This window comes from Acipenser ruthenus, chromosome 2 (genome assembly GCF_902713425.1).
Source record: "Acipenser ruthenus chromosome 2, fAciRut3.2 maternal haplotype, whole genome shotgun sequence".
Taxonomy (NCBI): Eukaryota; Metazoa; Chordata; class Actinopteri; order Acipenseriformes; family Acipenseridae; genus Acipenser; species Acipenser ruthenus.
In genome coordinates this window covers 84,004,093-84,023,394 of record NC_081190.1, presented here as the reverse complement: position 1 = coordinate 84,023,394, position 19,302 = coordinate 84,004,093, and the positions used below count along the sequence as shown (strand labels likewise).

Sequence of the window (19,302 nt, the reverse complement as noted above, 5' to 3'; positions counted from 1 at the left end):
CTGTTATTTCTAAGTACCACCACGCTAAAACAGGTATATAAATCACGTGCAAGTGCTAAAAATATTCAGCACGGCTAAAATTGTATAACTCAGGTGCAAGTTATGCAAATGATCTTTTGCATTATTTTTGTAGCTCCATGCTAAACCACATATACAAATCTCATTAAAGTGCAAAAACAAAATGAGCTGATAAGGTTTTTTGCATGCAGTCCTATGTGTCCTGCTCTAAATTGCAAATCTCCCCATTACGTTTCCTGATCAGTTAATTACTGAGATCCTTATCTAATATATCCACTGATGAAAGAAAACCCTCAGGTTGCCCAGGATGTAATTTAATCTTAACAGGTTAGTACTATACTTAGAAAGGTATTTTTTTTTTCTTTCAATCTATTTAACACAAAGCAGGGCACAAAGTTAGTAATAGCTGGAAGTGAAATTTTAATGACTGATTTAATTTTGCAATCACATTTTCTTCCTATTAGCTGTATAATTAGAAACATCCAGGAGCATTAATCCATTCTGTAGTTGACTAGAGCCCTATGAACAATTTTAGCCCTGCAAGCAAAATATATCATACACATATGTGTACAAACAAAACATACTGTAATGCTGTTAAATTTGTAATTGGCCCATTAAAACAATGATTTTAATAACATTATCAATGCTAACTGTTACTGGGTCATTTCAGAAGCTGGGAAATGCTACCAAAGTCATTTTACACCCAATCATTTTGCAGAGAATATCTACATACAATCTTCTGAATGTAATGTGGAAGCAGTATTCTGTGTATTTCAAATAAAAGGCCCTGCTCAACCACTTTCTTGATTTCCTTGTTCTTGCAATACTTTTATATACTCAGAAGCACATGCAATATGACATTGAGAAGATTAAACACACAAACTCCAAACCCAGTAAGAGTGGTGGGGAGTGAAATGACTGTGGTAGCCTTCTCCCAGATGTTGAATGATTAAGGAAGGACTTGTGGATAAAAATCCCTAAAGAATCGCAATCGTCATTAAAAAAGGCATTGTAAGGCAAGCCATATAAAGAAGTAGATCCGATATTGTTTTATATAGTGTGATACATTTGTACATTGATATAAAAAATATAAAAATGAATGCATTTTTACATCAAACATTTAATTTCTGATATTGGCAATGTATTTCTTTTAGGGCTGCTCCAATTAACAGATTAATCGGATTGATTATCAAATAAATAGTTAATCGCAGATTCATTTTTTTTTTACAATTTAATCGTGCAGTTTTTTGTTTTTTTTTTTTGGCTGGGCATTTTGAACTCCATTTGCCAACATCCCCCACTGAGAAAGACTGTGTGTGAGAAGGCTTCCCGCGTCAGTTCGGATCTGGTTTGTTGTTGCTACACACGCACTTCTTATATTTTCTAATGTCCAGACCGACCCTCAATGTCTGCTGCCAGCTTGGAAAAATATGTCTGCATTTACTACAATCAAAGCAGACTTTATTCATTTTAAAACTGTGTTGCTGAAAAGGGAGTTTTTATGTTTAATTTGGACGTACAAAGTTCATTTCAACGTAGTTCACTGTGCAATGCAGCATTTATTTTTCACGATTTCTTCATTAGGCCTGGCATGGTTTAAGGCGACTAAATGTCTTTTACTAGTGTCACATGCTGCGACTATAATGTTTTGTTTTATATATGTTAGTACTGTTAATATTACATTACTGTTCAAGTTGTTTATGTATACCAATTTTTACTAGTTTATATTGTGGGTAGGAGAGTTGTTTTAACCAATGTTTACCTGTTTCATGTTCCTGAAAAGTGTTTTTTTTTAAGCCCAAAAAAACCTGGAAGCCCTAAATATAATGTAAAAAATAAATAAAATAAAGGTTGTTCATGAGGAGCCATGAGTGTTATATACAGTATGTTTGCATCAAAGACAAAAACAAATCCATTCTCAGTTCTTGTGCATTATATTTTGCAATTAAACTTACATGGATTGACGTAGTTCTGTGAAAATGTGTTACATTTACTAAAATAAAAACACTTTTAAAATGACCTAATTCCCATTGGGCTGATGTTATTTTAGATTCTGTTGATTTTTTTTATGTATTACTATGCAGGACAGCCACTATAAGATCATTACCTTTATTAAAAATGTGCAGGGATGAATCTACCGATTAACCGATCAAAAATTTTAATCGAGTGACAGCCCTAATTTCTTTATATTTATGATATCATAAAATACAATTCCTGAATTACATTACTGATATCATGAATACATTAATAATGCAATTTAAGCATGAATGTCTAATGCAGCAGTCATTACCTGCTAGATATATGACCATGGCGACCATAAGGTGTGATGACAGGTAATGCCTGATGCACAGGATATGATTGGTTACAATAAACCTAACAATTTTTCTTTTGTCTGTTTTTAGGTCTTTTGATCTGGGCCACTTAGCCCAGAATGTAGGAGTCCCCAGTTGCTTAACTAGTAAAAGCTTCTTGGAGTGAAAGGTGTCATGCAAGCGTGGCAAGAACCTGTTTGTACTCAGTTGCTGACTTAGGCCGGGGGCCCACAGGGAGTGTTGCACTGGACTATGCAGTCCTGCAGGTTATGGAGGAAAATCGACATCAATTGCTTAGGATCAACAGCTGAAAAAAGGTGATTGGCTTGACTTCAGAAATAAGAACATAAGAAAGTTTACAAACGAGAGGAGGCCATTCAGCCTATCTTGCTCGTTTTGGTTGTTAGTAGCTTATTGATCCCAGAATCTCATCAATCAGCTTCTTGAAGGATCCCAGGGTGTCAGCTTCAACAACATTACTGGGGAGATGGTTCCAGAACCTCACAATTCTCTGTGGAAAAAAGTGCCTCCATTAGTGACCCCTGGTCCTTGTTTCTTTTTTCAGGTATAAATGTGCCTTCCTGTATATTCTGGGTAACATTGCTGCCAGTTAATTCACTCCCATTGGTCCTAGTGGATACCGTACTGAAGGTACTTTGTTTTGCTTTGTTGGGATGAGGATAAAACGCAGGTGGATTTTTCAGAAGTTTTCCAGTGAAGCTATGGGTCACAAGCGGTTTACGAGCTCTTCAAACATGAATCCGTGGTGAGATTCTTTGTTCGTTTCTTCTAGATTTTTGTGATTTTTTTGTACTTTCATTAAAGGTCATGGTGGCATAAGTAGCTCCATTTTCATCTGTGTTTATAATAAAGAAATCCTCTTAGTTGTCCGTTTCTTTCTTTTCCTCTGTGTCCAAAAATGTAACTAGACATCGAACCAAACTTTACCAACAAGACTAGTAGCTGTGTCAGGTTTTAGGGCATCAGAATGTCTAATTATTTGAATGTTTCTTTTTTGTTATTGTGGGATGATGTTGTGTTTTATCCTGGCCTTCTCATTACAGTTTTTTTAATTGTACCCACAAATACTTTGTTTGAAGTTGTGAATTCTGTGTCACTCATTAAACTGCAGGATAACCTTAGCGGGGTGTCATTTGTATGTCTTATTATTCCAGCACGGAGCCTGACATAGCTGCTTACTCTGTATTGTTCTCTGTGATAGGGGAGACCTGTGTTGGGTATCATGCACACTGCAGAGGGAGGTAGGGAGCCTCGTAGGATCTGCCTGTCAATCATAGCAATGACACAGCGAGGTTGGGTGAGGGTGTGTCGTGTCTCCCTCTCTCTGAGTGGTCCGGAGGCGGGTCTTGGGGTGTCGATCGACCAATAAAAATTACTCTTTGCTGTTCCTTCGCTCTCGCCCTTCTAGGAGAAACGACAGCGGGAGCTGGGTTTGGAAACCTGGAGTACACAACATAAAAACAGATCGCCAGTGTCTGGAATGAGAAAAGGGGAAGCAAGCCCGGCTGAGGAAGACAGCCGCTACATATTGTTTCATAATTATTACATACCTGAGTGGGACATTAACAGTTTAGCTGGGGAAGTCTGGGCAACCCTGTGAGTGATAGTGAGAGAACAGCAAAGTGTAACTGAGACCCGAGCCACACTGAATAGCGGTGGCTGCGAGACTCTGCAAGAAGCAGCAACTTTTGTTTGTAGTTTTGTTATTGTGTTTTATTTTCCTTTTTGCTTTCGCATTTTGGTTTTGGAATATTATTTAAGAACATAAGAAAGCTTACAAACGAGAGGAGACGATTCGGCCCATCTTGCTCGTTTGGTTGTTAGTAGCTTGTTGATCCCAGAACCTCATCAAGCAGCTTCTTGAATCAGATCACCGTGTAGTCTTCTTTGTTAAAGACTGAATAGATTAAATTCTTTTAGCCTGTCTGCATATGACATGCCTTTTAAACCCGGGATAATTCTGGTCGCTCTTCTTTGCACTCTTTCTAGAGCAGCAATATCTTTTTTGTAACAAGGTGACCAGAACTGAACACAATATTCTAGATGAGGTCTTACTAATGCATTGTAAAGTTTTAACACTACTTCCCTTGATTTAAATTCAACACTTTTCACAATATATCCGAGCATCTTGTTGGCCTTTTTTATAGCTTCCCCACATTGTCTAGATGAAGACATTTCTGAGTCAACATAAACTCCTAGGTCTTTTTCATGGATTCCTTCAATTTCAGTATCTCCCATATGATATTTATAATGCACATTTTTATTGCCTGAGTGCAGTACCTTACACCTTTCTCTATTAAATGTAATTTGCCATGTGTCTGCCCAGTTCTGAATGCTGTCTTGATCATTTTGAATGACCTTTGCTGCTGCAACAGTGTTTGCCACTCCTCCTATTTCTGTGTCATCTGCAAATTTAACAAGTTTGCTTACTATACCAGAATATAAATCATTATTGTAGATTAGGAAGAGCAGAGGTCCTAATACTGATCACTGTGGTACTCCACTGGTTACCTTGCTCCATTTTGAGGTGTCTCCTCTAATCAGAACTTTCTGTTTTTCTACATGTTAACCACTCCCTAATCCATATGCATGCATTTCCTTGAATCCCTACTGCGTTCAGTTTGAGAATTAATCTTTTATATGGGACTGGAAGTCTAAATAAACCATGTCATATGCTTTGCAATTATCCATTGTCAATGTTGAATCCTCAAAAAAATCAAGGAGGTTTGTTAAATGGAGGTCTGACTAATTGGTATGTGGGTAAGCGAGATTTAAATTTGGCATTTAAAACTTGGTAGAAAAAACAGGCTTTCAATGTTATTAAAAATGTATAAAAAAGTAAATAAGATCAGTGGATTTTATTTTACCCATTAATGGTTACCTAATTTGCCTAAATTAAAACTGTAAGATTCATTGTTTGTTTGTTTTTTCCTTTCATTCTTTTTATTGCACTACAATTGGTGAGTATTAACATACGTTCTATATTGTCAGTATTAGCTTGCTTGTTTTGTGCAGGACAGGATTTGTAGTTTGGTTGTACTTCTTCTCAGTTTAAAGAGTCAAACTTAAAAACTGAACATGATTGCAGCATGAACAAAGCAGTTGCCGCTTCAAAGACTGTGTATGCTGTGAGGTCTTGTTTTGTCACGCGCAAGTCAAAAGCAGTAAATATTTTATCCGATAGTAAAAACAAAGCTCTTTGCTCTGCAAAGCAAGGTCATTCATTAAAGGATGTGCTGCAGGGATCGAGGTTGCCATAAATCCTTCCATGTGGCATACATGACCGGCTGATGTTTAGAAATATTACAATTTATGACAGTGTCAGTGTCAACAATTTATAAACATTATTTATCACGTCTCACAATCTGCTTAATTGTCTTGAATCTAAAAGGAACACCAGAGTTTATAAATAACCTTAGAATTTTAAGTTCCTCTTCACATTTTTTTTCTTTTGCTGAAGCACAGGGTGACCAGTCGCATTACTCCCCCAGCTATCAAAACAAATGCACTTAGCAGATGTTATTTTTTTCAGCTCAAAACCATTTCTATCAATAATATTGGGAAAGGCATTATAGTTGTGGGGATTCAGAAGCACACTAAAGTAGAACAAGTTGATCTTAGGACACTAAGGCAAAACCATAAAGCAGAGCCTCCATTAACCCTGGGTCCAGAGTCTAGGGACCTATCATTTACCACTCAGGGTTCTTTCCATTTTAACACAAAGGTCTTGGAAAACCTTTGCAATGTGATTGCTTAATATTTGCCTTATGGTGGCAGCATGGACAAGTTGATGACGACTCGGGGACAGGAAAGCACAATTTTTCACATTTTTGGGATTCCTTACTACATCGATTTTCGCATGAGCATTCCCAGGAATCTCATCTCATGCTACAGCTTTCTGTGTGGCAAAGACAAGCCATTTTACAGCCTAGGCCCACCTAGCTATAAAATTGTCCAAAACTAGAAACTGAGGTGGAAAAGAGTTGATGAATGGGTAAACCTTGGATAGTATTTTATTACCGGATTCTACCAAGTCAACGCCCTGGTGTGAACGATCAACCCACCCCAACTTTTAGCTGATTAATTTCCGGTTTTTAGGGGAAATATCGCAGCTCCCGTGAATAGAAAAAACTGCCTAGAAGTAGTTGGTCTGTGCATTGAATTAGCTGGGTTAGGGTTAGGGTTAAGGTTCTCTTCGGTTCAGATAATAAAGACGTGGAGTTCGGTGGTTTCGGATCAAATGATACAGACTCTGCAGTCTGACTGATTGCGCTTTACTGTTGTTACGCTACAATCCATAATTTTTGGTTTTAGACACTGCAAGAGCTTGTAACTCAGGGACCATTTTTTTGTATTGAACAGTTTACACTGGACACTGCAATTTCTTACTTGCAAAGATTATGTCAAGCCCTTTATTTTAGTGGTCCGAAAATGTCATGTGTTTATATATTTTTTAAATGTAGTGACTTTTATTTTAGTGTTTTTTTTATGATGTGGTTGTGCATTGGACACTGAAGCTTTAAAGTTTAATGTTTGCCAGCAAAACTAAACTTGTTTCCAAAATCGCAGATCACTTCGGCTTATCTTAAAATAACTTATTAAAAACGAAACTTGGTCTTTAAAATATGTCTTATTGTAAGAAACAGGTAGAGAACCATGTTCTGAGAATGTTTCTGTTTTGCTTTAGAGTATACAAGCATTTAATATTGAAGTACTTAACATTTACAACAGTACATTTATCAAGATCCATTATAACTTAGCTATTTGCAGTCATTGTCAAATATACAGTATTGCATAGTAGTGCCCATGCTAAAGATACTGCCCTTGCAGCAAATGCTGCCTTTTACCTTTCAGTAAAGCAATATCCAAGACGACAACAGACAATATAACCCCCAAGACTATAACCATTCACATCTCAGGTTTTACTAATAAGTCGTTTGAGAATATGGAGTCCGTCAAGCTTTAGCAATTAAGAATTTCCGCCTTTCTTCATTAATTATACAAAATGTAGGGATAAAGATGGGATTGTTATTTTTCTGAGGGTATTAATGTTATGTCTCAAGTGCAATATCACTAGACTTGCATGTAAATACTCCATACATAAGAAAAATGAATTAATATGCAGAAAGTAATGGCAAAGCCCTAGATTAGTGAAAGCTTAATTAAGAGTGAATGTATTCAGAGTTGAGACTATTAGAATGACCTCCCAAACCACAGTGCTTTAAAAAACAATAATTTCAAAGCTAATCTATAGAAGTGTTATTTACTGTACATAGCTAAGCATCAGGCTGCATTATTTAACGTGACTGGAGTTATGTTATCACAGCAAACCTGCATTTGTAAACATTCCTTAAACTTCCTGTGTATACTTATTCATTTCAAATGCAAGTACTGTACTTAACTGATGCCTTAGAATCTAAACTGATCATGTAACCACTTTAAACAGCTTCAAGACAAATGCCAAAAGACATGCTTTCTCACACAATTGTACTATCTTATCACAGCTCCAGTCTGTCCTGTGTTGTGTTCTACTTTTTGCTTTGTTCTTTAATGGTCTATCCAAGAAAAGACAAGGAGATGTCTGTTGAGTAGATCGTGAGAATGCACATATAAAATCGCTCTTGTACAGAAGAATAACTTATTTTTAATGTATACATTTCCTGAACAGTTAATGAAAAAATGACATTTTCAAATAGCAAGATCCAGCTTTCACTATAGAAACAGCCAAATTGGTAGATATAGAGCCACTGCTTTTTGTCCACACAAGCACAATATTATATCAGATCCAATCAGCTTCATTAAAAGCATACAGATTGCAGCAGTATGAGTGGACTAAAATGCAATGTAATTGAATATCTTTTTACAGCCTTCTTTTCCTAAAGGTACTGTAAAAAGCAGCATATAACCTCATATTGCTGCTAGTAGTAGCAGGTTTAAACAGTTTTAGGAATCTTGTATCCTTTCAACTAGGGCTACTTTTAGGGAATGCAATTAAATGTCTCATACCAAAAAACTCCCTGGTGCAAGTTTCAGCAACAATTGAACAGCTAATATGACAGACTTTTAAAAAAAATGGCTGACAGTTAGCAAGTCTTTCTGTATAAAATACTGTACTGCACACAAATAATTGATGTTTCAAAAAGAGCAGTCTGAAAAGAGATGCCTCTATGGGACATTCTGTAGAATAGATTTTCTCCCCATACTGACAAATGGTATCCCTCCAAAATGAAACTTTGTGGCCCTAAAACCTATTGACAGTGTTATGGCAGATTTGTCCAACCTCTGCATCCTTTCAAGATTCTTTCATAAGAAACATGTCCTCTTTGATGCATTAATCATACTAAAAGGATTCCCAGTGGTTTAGAGGTTTAATCAATAAAAGAAAAACTCCCAAGTGACTGGTTCCTTTTCTAGAATTAATTGGTTTTAACTAGTTGAGTTTATTGGCATGAAATATTCACATTCAGAATGAGTGGTTAATAGTAACCATGGCTAATTCTTACTGACTTGCTAGTGCTACTTTATTATGTTGATATCAAAATCTTCCAGCTAAAATGACCCAGCATAGCTCCTATCACAGACATTTGGATGGTTAGTGACTCATGTGAACACTTGTTTGGCAATAATATTTATTTCATATGGACACCTAACAAAATATTAAACATCTCAAGATAACTAAAGCATTTAACTGTAGTACTAAGTGAGTATTGTATCTTAAGATATTGTAAGTCCAGTATTTAAACTATGTTTTTAAATCCTTGAAACTTAGTTCCTGTAGCCTTACAACAGCTCTTGCTGTCACAGATATTTACCATTTGCTCTCCTGGATAACGTGTATAACAAAGTAAATGTAGCCTGCATTAAAATGGTTTACTTGATTAATTAATTGCTGGTATTGCGCTATTAGTTAGTACAGCACAGCTGATAAATTAAGGGACAAACTGGGGGAGAACTAAATGAATGCATTAATGGTTGGCAATGGCAACAGTTGGTTACATAAAATACATCTATTAGTAAAGTGATATTATCTGAAATACCTCAACCTTCTGCTAATCTGTTACACAAATGTCTTGTTAAGATACTTTCTGAGCCAAGAGAAGTCATTATAAAGTAAGTTGGCCACTGTGAGATGATACTGACCAGAAAGAAATGGAGGATGTTGAAGGTGGAAGGACCAAATCATGTCTTACAGGATTTTGGAATACCACTGCAGGTTATAGAAAGTGATGCAGCTGAAGCCTGTAATTGTTATTTCATTACAGATTTATATCACTATAACATCAAAAACAACAGAATTTTTTTTTTCCCTCTCACAGCATAGAGTATATACAGTTTCCAGTACTACGCATATTCTTTATTGAAAAATAAATAGCTAGCTGCATTCAACACACACACTATAGGGTCTTCATTCCCCTGGTTGTTTTTGTGACATTTTAAAATAGAACCCTTGACGCTGGCATTGAATTAAATTGCATCCACAGAGGGTCGAACATCTAATTTGCACCTTCCATCAAGCGTTTCCTCCAAACCATATATTGAACAATGAACAATGAACAATGTACACAATACTTATTGTACAATGGCTAAAGGTAAGCCATCTGACAAATTGCATTCCAGATAATTGAGTCCATACTATTATGCCTTACAGGCTTTTCATACAATGTCTTTTTTTCCTATCTAGCAACCTAACTGACAGGCTGACAGATGTTAACATAACTTGTTGACATATTTCAGTCACACTTTTTCTTACTTTGGTCAAACAGCTCTATTCTGCTGTAATAGAGTAAATCTGAAAAAAATACAGTTGAACAAGATAGAGCAACCAATATGTTTAATCTTATTTCCACTGGGGTCCACTGTACCTATTTGTCAAATGTATTGACAAGAAAAATAAACCCATATATTAAATTGGCAATGACTGTCCTAAATTGTCCTTTCTCTGTACATACTATGTTTGAATTTATCTAAAGTTGTATAATGAACCCATAATATAAAAAAGAAACAACATTTTAATTTTTCAAAATACTTTTATTTTATCACACCACAATATGTGGTAAAGAGTGATTTTTTTTTTTTTTTTTTAATTCAGATCAATAACCAGTACCAATAGCAAGCATCTGCCAATCCTAGCATATCACATAATGTAAGTGAACAGTAGGTAAAGAGGTAAAAAAAAAATAATAATTAGACTTCAGGAAATACAAATAATATTACTGACAACGCTGACAGTAGCTGCTTAAAGCTACATTTTGTAAACAGCATGCTTCGTCAATGATACAAAGTGCTGAAAACTATGGAACTTCGCCCATTTAAGAAGTGAAAAAGTTACCTGATGAGGATGGTGATTTTCCTGTTGACATGTGTTCTGTGGTGCCTTACCGTTCAGTCACTGCAGCGCCACCTCCTGGACCAAACATTACAAAAAATACCTGAAATGGCATGACCACTGGATTTCATTTTTTGCATCCAACGTTGCAATAACTTTAAAGTTTATACCTTCTGCTCACATTGTTTTTATGCATGCACAATTGATGATGTCTTATTCATGTTTAATTTAGTAACTCCCATTTGAAACAAGCAGAAAGCTGCAACTAAGAAACAATGCTAAACTCGAGGGGAAAAAATGTAAAAATGATGTACAATCGCTTGCCTACAATTAGATCTCGCCACATCAGAAAATGTGTTAAACAATTTTGAACAGCACTTCCTGCAGTAACCCATCGACTATGTGATCTTGAACCTTTACATAAAAATAAATAAATAATACTTGTTTTTTTAAGTTCTTAAATAAGACTCGTCATGACGGTAGATAAAAGTATTTTAAATTCTACCATAACACAATAATACAAATAAGTAGTCAAAAAAAAAACACCTAACAGCCCAACCCCTTAAATTAAACGGGTTGAGATTATTTCAAGTTTATCAGACTGTACTTACCCTTTTACCCCCTTACGCAGGAAACAAAAAGACAAAATCACATCCCTGCCAGACAGCGTCCTCTGCCAACCACTGCCATCTGCGAGTTATTCGTGACACATGATATGATCCTAAGACCAAAGCAATGTTTTTTGATTTTACGAGACTAAAGTCATTTATCAGCTAGCCTTCTTCACTGACGATATCTTCGATTAAACTAGCTATCGTTCACTCAGATCGAGATGGAAATGATCAAACAACACACCAGGACATGATGAATGAAGGAGAGCAATCTGCACTGTACAGCGAACATAAGCACAGACCCACTGCTCAACCAACACAAAGCAACAGCACCTCAGCTCCAAATGGGAAGTGCCATCCTTACAAATGCACACTATACAGCATGCATATTTTATCCACTGCACCTTTTCTTTGGATTAATGTTGGCAGCGGTCTGAGCTGGTAATACAACTGAACAACGTCAAATTCCTCTGGTGCAGTAATACGACATAATAATAATAATAATAATAATAATAATAATAATAATAATAATAATAATAATAATAATAATAATATACAGGTGTTTGAGAGCATTCTACATGAACTAGATTTTCTAAAGAAATGTTGAGTACTTTACATGTAATCGCTTTTAAATATTAATCGCGTTTTTAGTTTTTGAAACAGATTGCCTATGTGTAGGACAGATGTCTAATAATCACTGATTCTGGGGGGAAATACCGTTAGGCTTAAAGGTCAGCAGTCAGTTTATTTGACAGATGTATCTTTATTCAAATTGTCATTGAAAATCGTGTATGATTTGTTTTGCATCATTGTAATACCAGATATAGTTTTTTTTTTTGTTGTTGTTTTTTTTTTAATATTTCTTTCCAGGCTACTATGAAAAATAACAGTCGTCCATGTAACCTCAAAAATACCAGATATACAATATACAAGTGCTACATTGTTTAATTTATTTTATACAAAGGCAAGACCAGTGTGATGAAAGAGGTAAACTTCATTAGATCCAAATAAAGGTGTTCACTTCACAAGACCACAAGACCACAAGACTTAATATTGAAGGTTCAAAAGAGATTGCTTCTTTGTCACATGAACAAATCAAAGTCATGGTAGTTTGGTGTTTTGTCACTTGGGGTAGCTATCTAAAGCCTTTATATAGATCAACTCTCCACATCCTTTCTGTTAACTCCTTCCTATCTCACCTTCCATCAGTTCCCCTAATAGATCTGGAGTTTAATATTTTGTATATGCTTTGGTGAGCTTTTTACACAGAAGAGGCATCTTATAAGCTTTACATCAGGATAACCTTAATGGAGAGCATTGATTGGGTCTTGACCACACACTTGGATTTTTTTTTCAAAAACATGGTGAAGGTCCTTTTTTAAATATTCACTTTTTGGGTCAGTACCAAAATGGTGCAATGACAGATTTATATACAGGGACATACGTCCAATCCCTTTTGCACATTATTGGGTAGCCAATGCTGGCCAGAAGCCCAGTCCCAAAGTGGATGGGACAATAACTAACCTCATGATCCCCTATGGCAAAATAGTCAAATTTGACAAACCTCCACAATTCACTGACCCAGTAAAGGGTACTTGCATCCCATCCTGTGCTACAATATGTTTGAATATTGTATTTATAAACCCTAACAGGTGCTGGACAAAAGAAATATGGATACATGTGATCCACAGCACTGGGTATATTACACAGCAGTACACTTCAGTAATAACAGAATTTATAATTTTAACTTCAACTTACTGTTGAGTATGCATTTATGAAAGGCAGTGTGATCAGTCAGTCAGTGGATCCTTGTCAAATTGTGAATCTTACTGTTCTTGATCTCTGTTTAATGGTCAACTTGCACACATTTTTGTAGTTTTTCTGACAGCTTTTTTGTACAGGATTTGAAAGTTTGTGAGTTAAAATGTTGATGTTTTTTTGAACAGCAGCATCCAGGGTATTCTAATACATGATATATCTAAATGGACAGTTAGTTAATCTCAATAGATTTATCCCACTTAAAAATAAAAACAAATAAAGCGATTGAGTATGAGAATGCTGTTCTCTAAAGAAAGTGGCTCCAGTGCATCCCATTGAGAAATACTTATAAACCTGGCAGAACTATCATTTGAGTTATAACAGAAGGGGTGGGATTGTGTGTCTAGCTATTTATCCATCTTGCCACACATTAAAAAAAAACAACAACAAAAAACACTAATCATATTATAGTGAGATTAGGGGAAGGCAAGACCAGTTACTGACATGTCTCTAGCCATAATGGGATGGATATGTATGATGGAAAAATGACACTGCCCAGTCCCTGACCACATTCCGGCGCCTCCTTAAGACTCACCTCTTCAAAGAGCACCTGTAGAACTCCTCTGTTTGTATCCTGGGACACTATCACCCTTCATGTAAATGTGCTTTATTTTGCTCTTATCAGCCCCCTATTTTACTGCATTTAATCCTGTACTTCAGAATACTGTAATCTGCCAAGTTTCTAACCTGTAGTACTTTGTATTTAATCACATCCTGATGTAACTATCACTATTTAATCATATCCTGATGTGACTATCACTATTACCTGCTGCATTATTGAATTGTGGTATGTCACACTTGTACTTTGCTTGAACAAAAGTTATTGTATTTCTTGCTCTTATTGTATTACTTGTATTGTAACGCTTGAAATGTTTTTGCTTACGATTGTAAGTCGCCCTGGATAAGGACGTCTGCTAAGAAATAAATAATAATAATAATAAACACCATCTAAACACAGTTGTCCTCTTAATCATTCAAAGGTTATTCTTTGTGAAAACCAATTTCATAAACAGTGCCTTGAGCCTTCCGTGTTAGTAAATTGCCAGGCCCCTTTTTTATTATTTATATGGAAACTTTATTTAAATCTGCAACCAATAAGATCAATTAACAGCCTTTATTTTATTTTATTTTATTACAAGCATACAAATACTGACTTAATACAGTAGGCTGTGACATATAGACATAAATATTGACAATATTTCATTCAGTTGTTGATAAAACTGCTGATCACAATTAAATGATTTGTTTGATAAAAACTACAAACAACATAAAGGTTTATTGTGAAACAACTGAAGCTAACATGTATGGCTTTTGGTTTATGAATGAATCTGGCACCACACAAGGGTGTCAGAAAACTATTATAAAACAGTTCAATTGTTTCAAAACAACTGACAAGTACATCAATGCGTCCTATCTAACAACAAATACCCATGGCAATTAAATGCCAGGCAATATTAGCACTAGAATCAGAAACTATCATATGCTGCCATTTCTGCCATTTCTCTAGGAGACTTAGAACTTCTCCTGCTGGTTAAAAAAAGTTAAGCATTCTATAGATAATAAGCAGCAATATTCTTGTAAAGGTGTTCAATATAAATAGAACGTTAGAGCCCAGTGAATTTTTTGATCCATTAAACCTTTAATTGTATTGCTTTTTATTATATTTATGTTCATAAAATATTACATTTACATTAATAAAACATCTCAAATAACCATATACAAATAAAAACACTATGGGCCCTTGTGACACAGTGGCTGAGTGGGAACAGGTGCAGAAGTGATGCAGTGCAGTAATTAATCAGACAGCCTTGGAAATCGCGCTTTTATTTTTATCCACGTCTGGTGACCAATAAATGCGGTCACACATGACCCCTTGGTAAACGAGTGCAACCGCCTCTCCAATCTGCGGCTGCCACGTCGTATCCCTTCTGGGTCAATGCGTTATTGCAACTGAGTCTCGCCCCCTTCCTGGCTGGCCGACTTCCCTTGAACCCTGGGAAAGAACTATCAGGCCAGCCTGTCTAAGGAACTCTGTTCTCGCTGCTAAGCGCCCTCACAGGTTGGGAAGGTGATTTACAACCAATAATCATTGTATTTCTGTCACAGCCCTATTTAGCAAATATGCGCACAGCCACTATCGCTGTTGCGTTAGTGAACTGCTGCGATAGTGCACGAAAACGTGATTTAGAAGTCGGGTCTCATGTGTGAGCTAACGCACATCACATAGCGAATCATGCGCCCAGCCAATCAAACCACAGTGGTGGGCGGAGTAAGGTTACAACCAATAAGGATTCAACATTCCCTTTAACAGCACCTGTGCACTGCAATAGCGAACAGAGGGTATTTTGAAACCAAAAAAAAGAAGGAAGACAAAAGCACAACATTTTTTAAAATATCCAGCAGCCCAAGTGAAGAGGATGACCAAGCCCATCAATCAAGGATGCACATTTTTTTAGCAGCCTGGAGGGGGAGAGTGAACACGAAATTAAAAATGTGATCTGTAAGCAAAATTTAAATTACATAAAAAAAAGTTCTGTTTCACTTGCTGAGCGAGTGATGGGGGGGGGGGGGGGGGGATGGATTTAGAATCAGGAGTTTTCCTGCCTTTTTATAAATGCTTTCCTGTTAAAAAAAATATATACTGACGATACGCATTTGCGTTTCAAACAACAGTAACTAAGTTCGCTTTTTAAAAAAAAATGTTATTGGTCCGCATGCGTATGCGTACCAGTTATGTGAAAAGGCTTTGTCTGACCTGCCTGGCACTTGTAGCATCTGCAACCTCCAACACTGGGGCTTCAAGTTCAGCATCTGCTTCCCTCAAACCCTGTAATCTTTCCACTGTAAGTTCAATATCAATTACGGAGAACTATGTTGTGTAAAACACAACAAGCCAGGATGATATTGCTAACCTTCTGAGGCGTGTACTGTAGTGTTCCCCCAGAGACATCCAAACATCAGAATCACATTTTGAGGATTCCATATGTTCTCTCAATTACAGTACGAGCACATTTAAAGGTACGGTTATACCTCTATGCTGCGTTTACACTGCCCCCTCGGACCTAATCTGACTCAGGTCTGACTGATCATGGAGATTCTTATCTTTTTTCATGTAGCGTTTACACTGCGGTTGTGCCCTGAGCCGGCTTAGGTCCGAATGCGCGCACATACCATCTAAATTACAATACGTGCTTGGTGACGTCATAACGACCACTGAAGGGATGACGAGTTTTTCCCTCCCCAAACCACAAAGGCGGAAGAGGCAAAGTGGCATTACAAACAAACAATACAGTGTTATGTTCATCTTAAAAAACATATACTTATCTTGCAGTCTACGAGGAAAATGGTTATTCGTTTAGACAGTGTTTGACCCATTTGTTATGTGAAGGATTTCACCTTGAGGAAGATAAGTACATTTGCTGTTTATTACTGTAATAATAAAGACCCTTTTGTTTTCAAAATAACTCTATTCTGTTTCTTCACCAATATTATCTCACCTTGTATATACTGTATATATAATTATATGATGCATAAGTCCTTTGTTTTTTGTTAAAATAGGCTAGCAGCCACAGGAATACCGGCGAAAAAACATTTACTATATACAGTTGCAGTTAACAAATTTTAGTTTTTAAAATAGCCAAATACTACTACTGCAAATGAATAATAATAATAATAATAATAATAATAATAATAATAATAATAATAATAATAATAATAATAATATTTCATTATATAAGTATAAGATACTATCTAAATTGTTTGTAATTATTCAAAACATTTTGTTCCTTTTTTAAATAAAACAATCTTTATTTAAAACTTAGAACACAACATGTAAAACACAATTATGTAACAGATCAACTATAATGAAAAAGTGCAGAGAGTGACTCACTTTACTGTCAGGCACTCCTTCTTGATAGTACTATAATTTTTCTTGTGGGGAAGGAGCTTCCGGCTGATATACAGGACCGGGTGTTCACTTCACCACACCTCCTGGGACAACACTGCCCCGAGACCTGTCTCTGACGCATCCGTCTGCAGGGTGAACCTCCAGCTGAAATCTGGACTGCACAGCACTGGCTTGCTACACAGTCTCCTCTTTAGCATGAGAAAGGCCCTCTGACACTGCTCCGTCAACTGGACCACATTTGGGGCAACCTTCCGGGTGAGATCCGTCAAGGGAGCAGCGAGCGTGGAGAAGTTCTGGATGAACTTCCTATAGTAGCCCACTAATCCCAAGAATTAGCGCACCTGGGTTTTAGTTGTAGGAATCAGTCAGTCAGCCAATACTCGGACTCACTCTTCCCAATTGCACACTTCTTTGGGTTAGCAGTGAGCCCAGCCGCCCGCAAAGATTGCAGTACTGCTACTACTTTACACAGATGACTAGCCCAATCCTCACTGTGGATAACTACGTCATCAATGTAAGCAGTGGCATACTGCTGATGAGACTGCAAAATGTGATCCATCATCCACTGGAAAGTGGCTGGTGCTCCATGCAACCTAAAGGGCATGGTCTTAAATTGGTATAACCCAAAGGGAGTCGAAAATGTGGTTTTCTCTTGGGTTCCAGGGTTAGGGGTATCTGCTAGTACCCCTTTATTAAATCCAGTGTTGTCATAAAATGAGCCGTGCCTAGACGCTCCAGCAACTCATCTACCCGGGGCATGGGATAAGCATCAAACTTCAATTTTTCATTTACCCGCTTGAAGTCAATACAAAACCGAGTTGATCCATCTGGTTTATCCACTAAAACAATTTGACTATTCCAGTCACTTTGGGACTCCTCTATTACCCCCAGCCTGAGCATTTAATTTCCGCTTTTACTACCTGCTGTTTGCATTCAAGTTCAACTTCAATGTGATGTTGGGCTATGTGTGTCTGGTCCATGACTGCAGAGAACACATCAGGAAATTCCATCACCAGCGCCCTGGCCTCTTTCTTAGCCAATAGGGAGGACGGGGCTGTCACAGCAGCCAAACAATCTTTGAACTGCTCACAGTCCTGCCCAAGAATGACAGACACTGGTAAGCAAGGACACAAACCCACTTGTACTCGTGTCACCTGCTGGCCAATATTTAAATTTACAGCAATCTTTGGATAAGTGCTCATATCATTTGAATGCATTTAATATGAACCTGAAAATAGAGCTACTTATGCCACCATGACCATGACCTTTAATGAAAGTACAAAAAAATCACAAAAATCTAGAAGAACGGAACAAAGAATCTCACCGCGGATTCATGTTTGAAGAGCTCGTAAACCGCTTGTGACCCATAGCTCACTGGAAAACTTCGGAAAAATCCACTTGCCTTTTATCCTCATCCCAACAAAGCAAAACAAAGTACCTTCAGTAGGGTATCCACTAGGACCAATGGGAGTGAATTAACTGGCAGCAATGTTACCCAGAATATACAGGAATAATGCAGTACATTATTATTATTATTATTATTATTATTATTATTATTATTATTATTTATTTCTTAGCAGACGCCCTTATCCAGGCGACTTACAATCGTAAGCAAATACATTTCAAGTGTTACAATACAAGTAATACAATAAGAGCAAGAAATACAATTCAGTAATACAGCAGATAATAGTGATAGTGATAGGGGCAGCAGTGTGGAGTAGTGGTTAGGGCTCTGGACTCTTGACCGGAGGGTCATGGGTTCAAATCCCGGTGGGGACACTGCTGCTGTACCCTTGAGCAAGGTACTTTACCTAGATTGCTCCAGCAAAATAAAGCACATTTAAATGAAGGGTGATAGTGTCCCAGGATACAAACAAAGGAGTTCTACAGGTGCTGTTTGAAGAGGTGAGTCTTAAGGAGGCGCCGGAATGTGGTCAGGGACTGGGCAGTCCTGACATCTGTAGGAAGGTCATTCCAAGGGTGGAGAAGGAGCGGGCTCTGGAGGCAGGGGAGCGTAGCGGAGGTAGAGCCAGTCTTCTAGTGCAGGCGGAGCGGAGAGGTCGAGTGAGGGTGTAGGGAGAGATGATGGTCTGCAGGTAGCTGGGTGCAGTCTGGTCAAGGCATCTGTAGGCTAGTACAAGAGTCTTGAACTGGATGCGAGCGGTGATCGGGAGCCAGTGGAGCGAGCGGAGTAGTGGAGTAGCGTGGGCGAAGCGAGGCAGAGAGAACACCAGGCGGGCAGCAGAGTTCTGGATGAGCTGGAGCGGACGGGTGGCGGACGCAAGGAGG

At 37.4% G+C, this 19,302-nt stretch overlaps 1 protein-coding gene across 3 annotated transcripts in view; it reads right to left on the bottom strand.

Moving 5' to 3' along the window:
- The window catches only part of LOC117409680 (bifunctional heparan sulfate N-deacetylase/N-sulfotransferase 4-like), a 242,837-nt gene extending 231,200 nt beyond the window's left edge, over positions 1 to 11,637 (bottom strand). The window contains exons 1-2 of one of the 3 annotated variants that reach the window (XM_059002732.1): positions 11,289 to 11,637; positions 10,681 to 10,780 (exon numbers count right to left, since the gene is read on the bottom strand). The gene's annotated coding sequence lies outside the window, so the exon portion shown is untranslated. The remainder of the gene's footprint in view (positions 1 to 10,680; positions 10,781 to 11,288) is intronic. The other 2 variants (XM_034016001.3, XM_034016003.3) reach the window with 2 other exon arrangements.
- Positions 11,638 to 19,302: the final 7,665 nt, after the last annotated feature.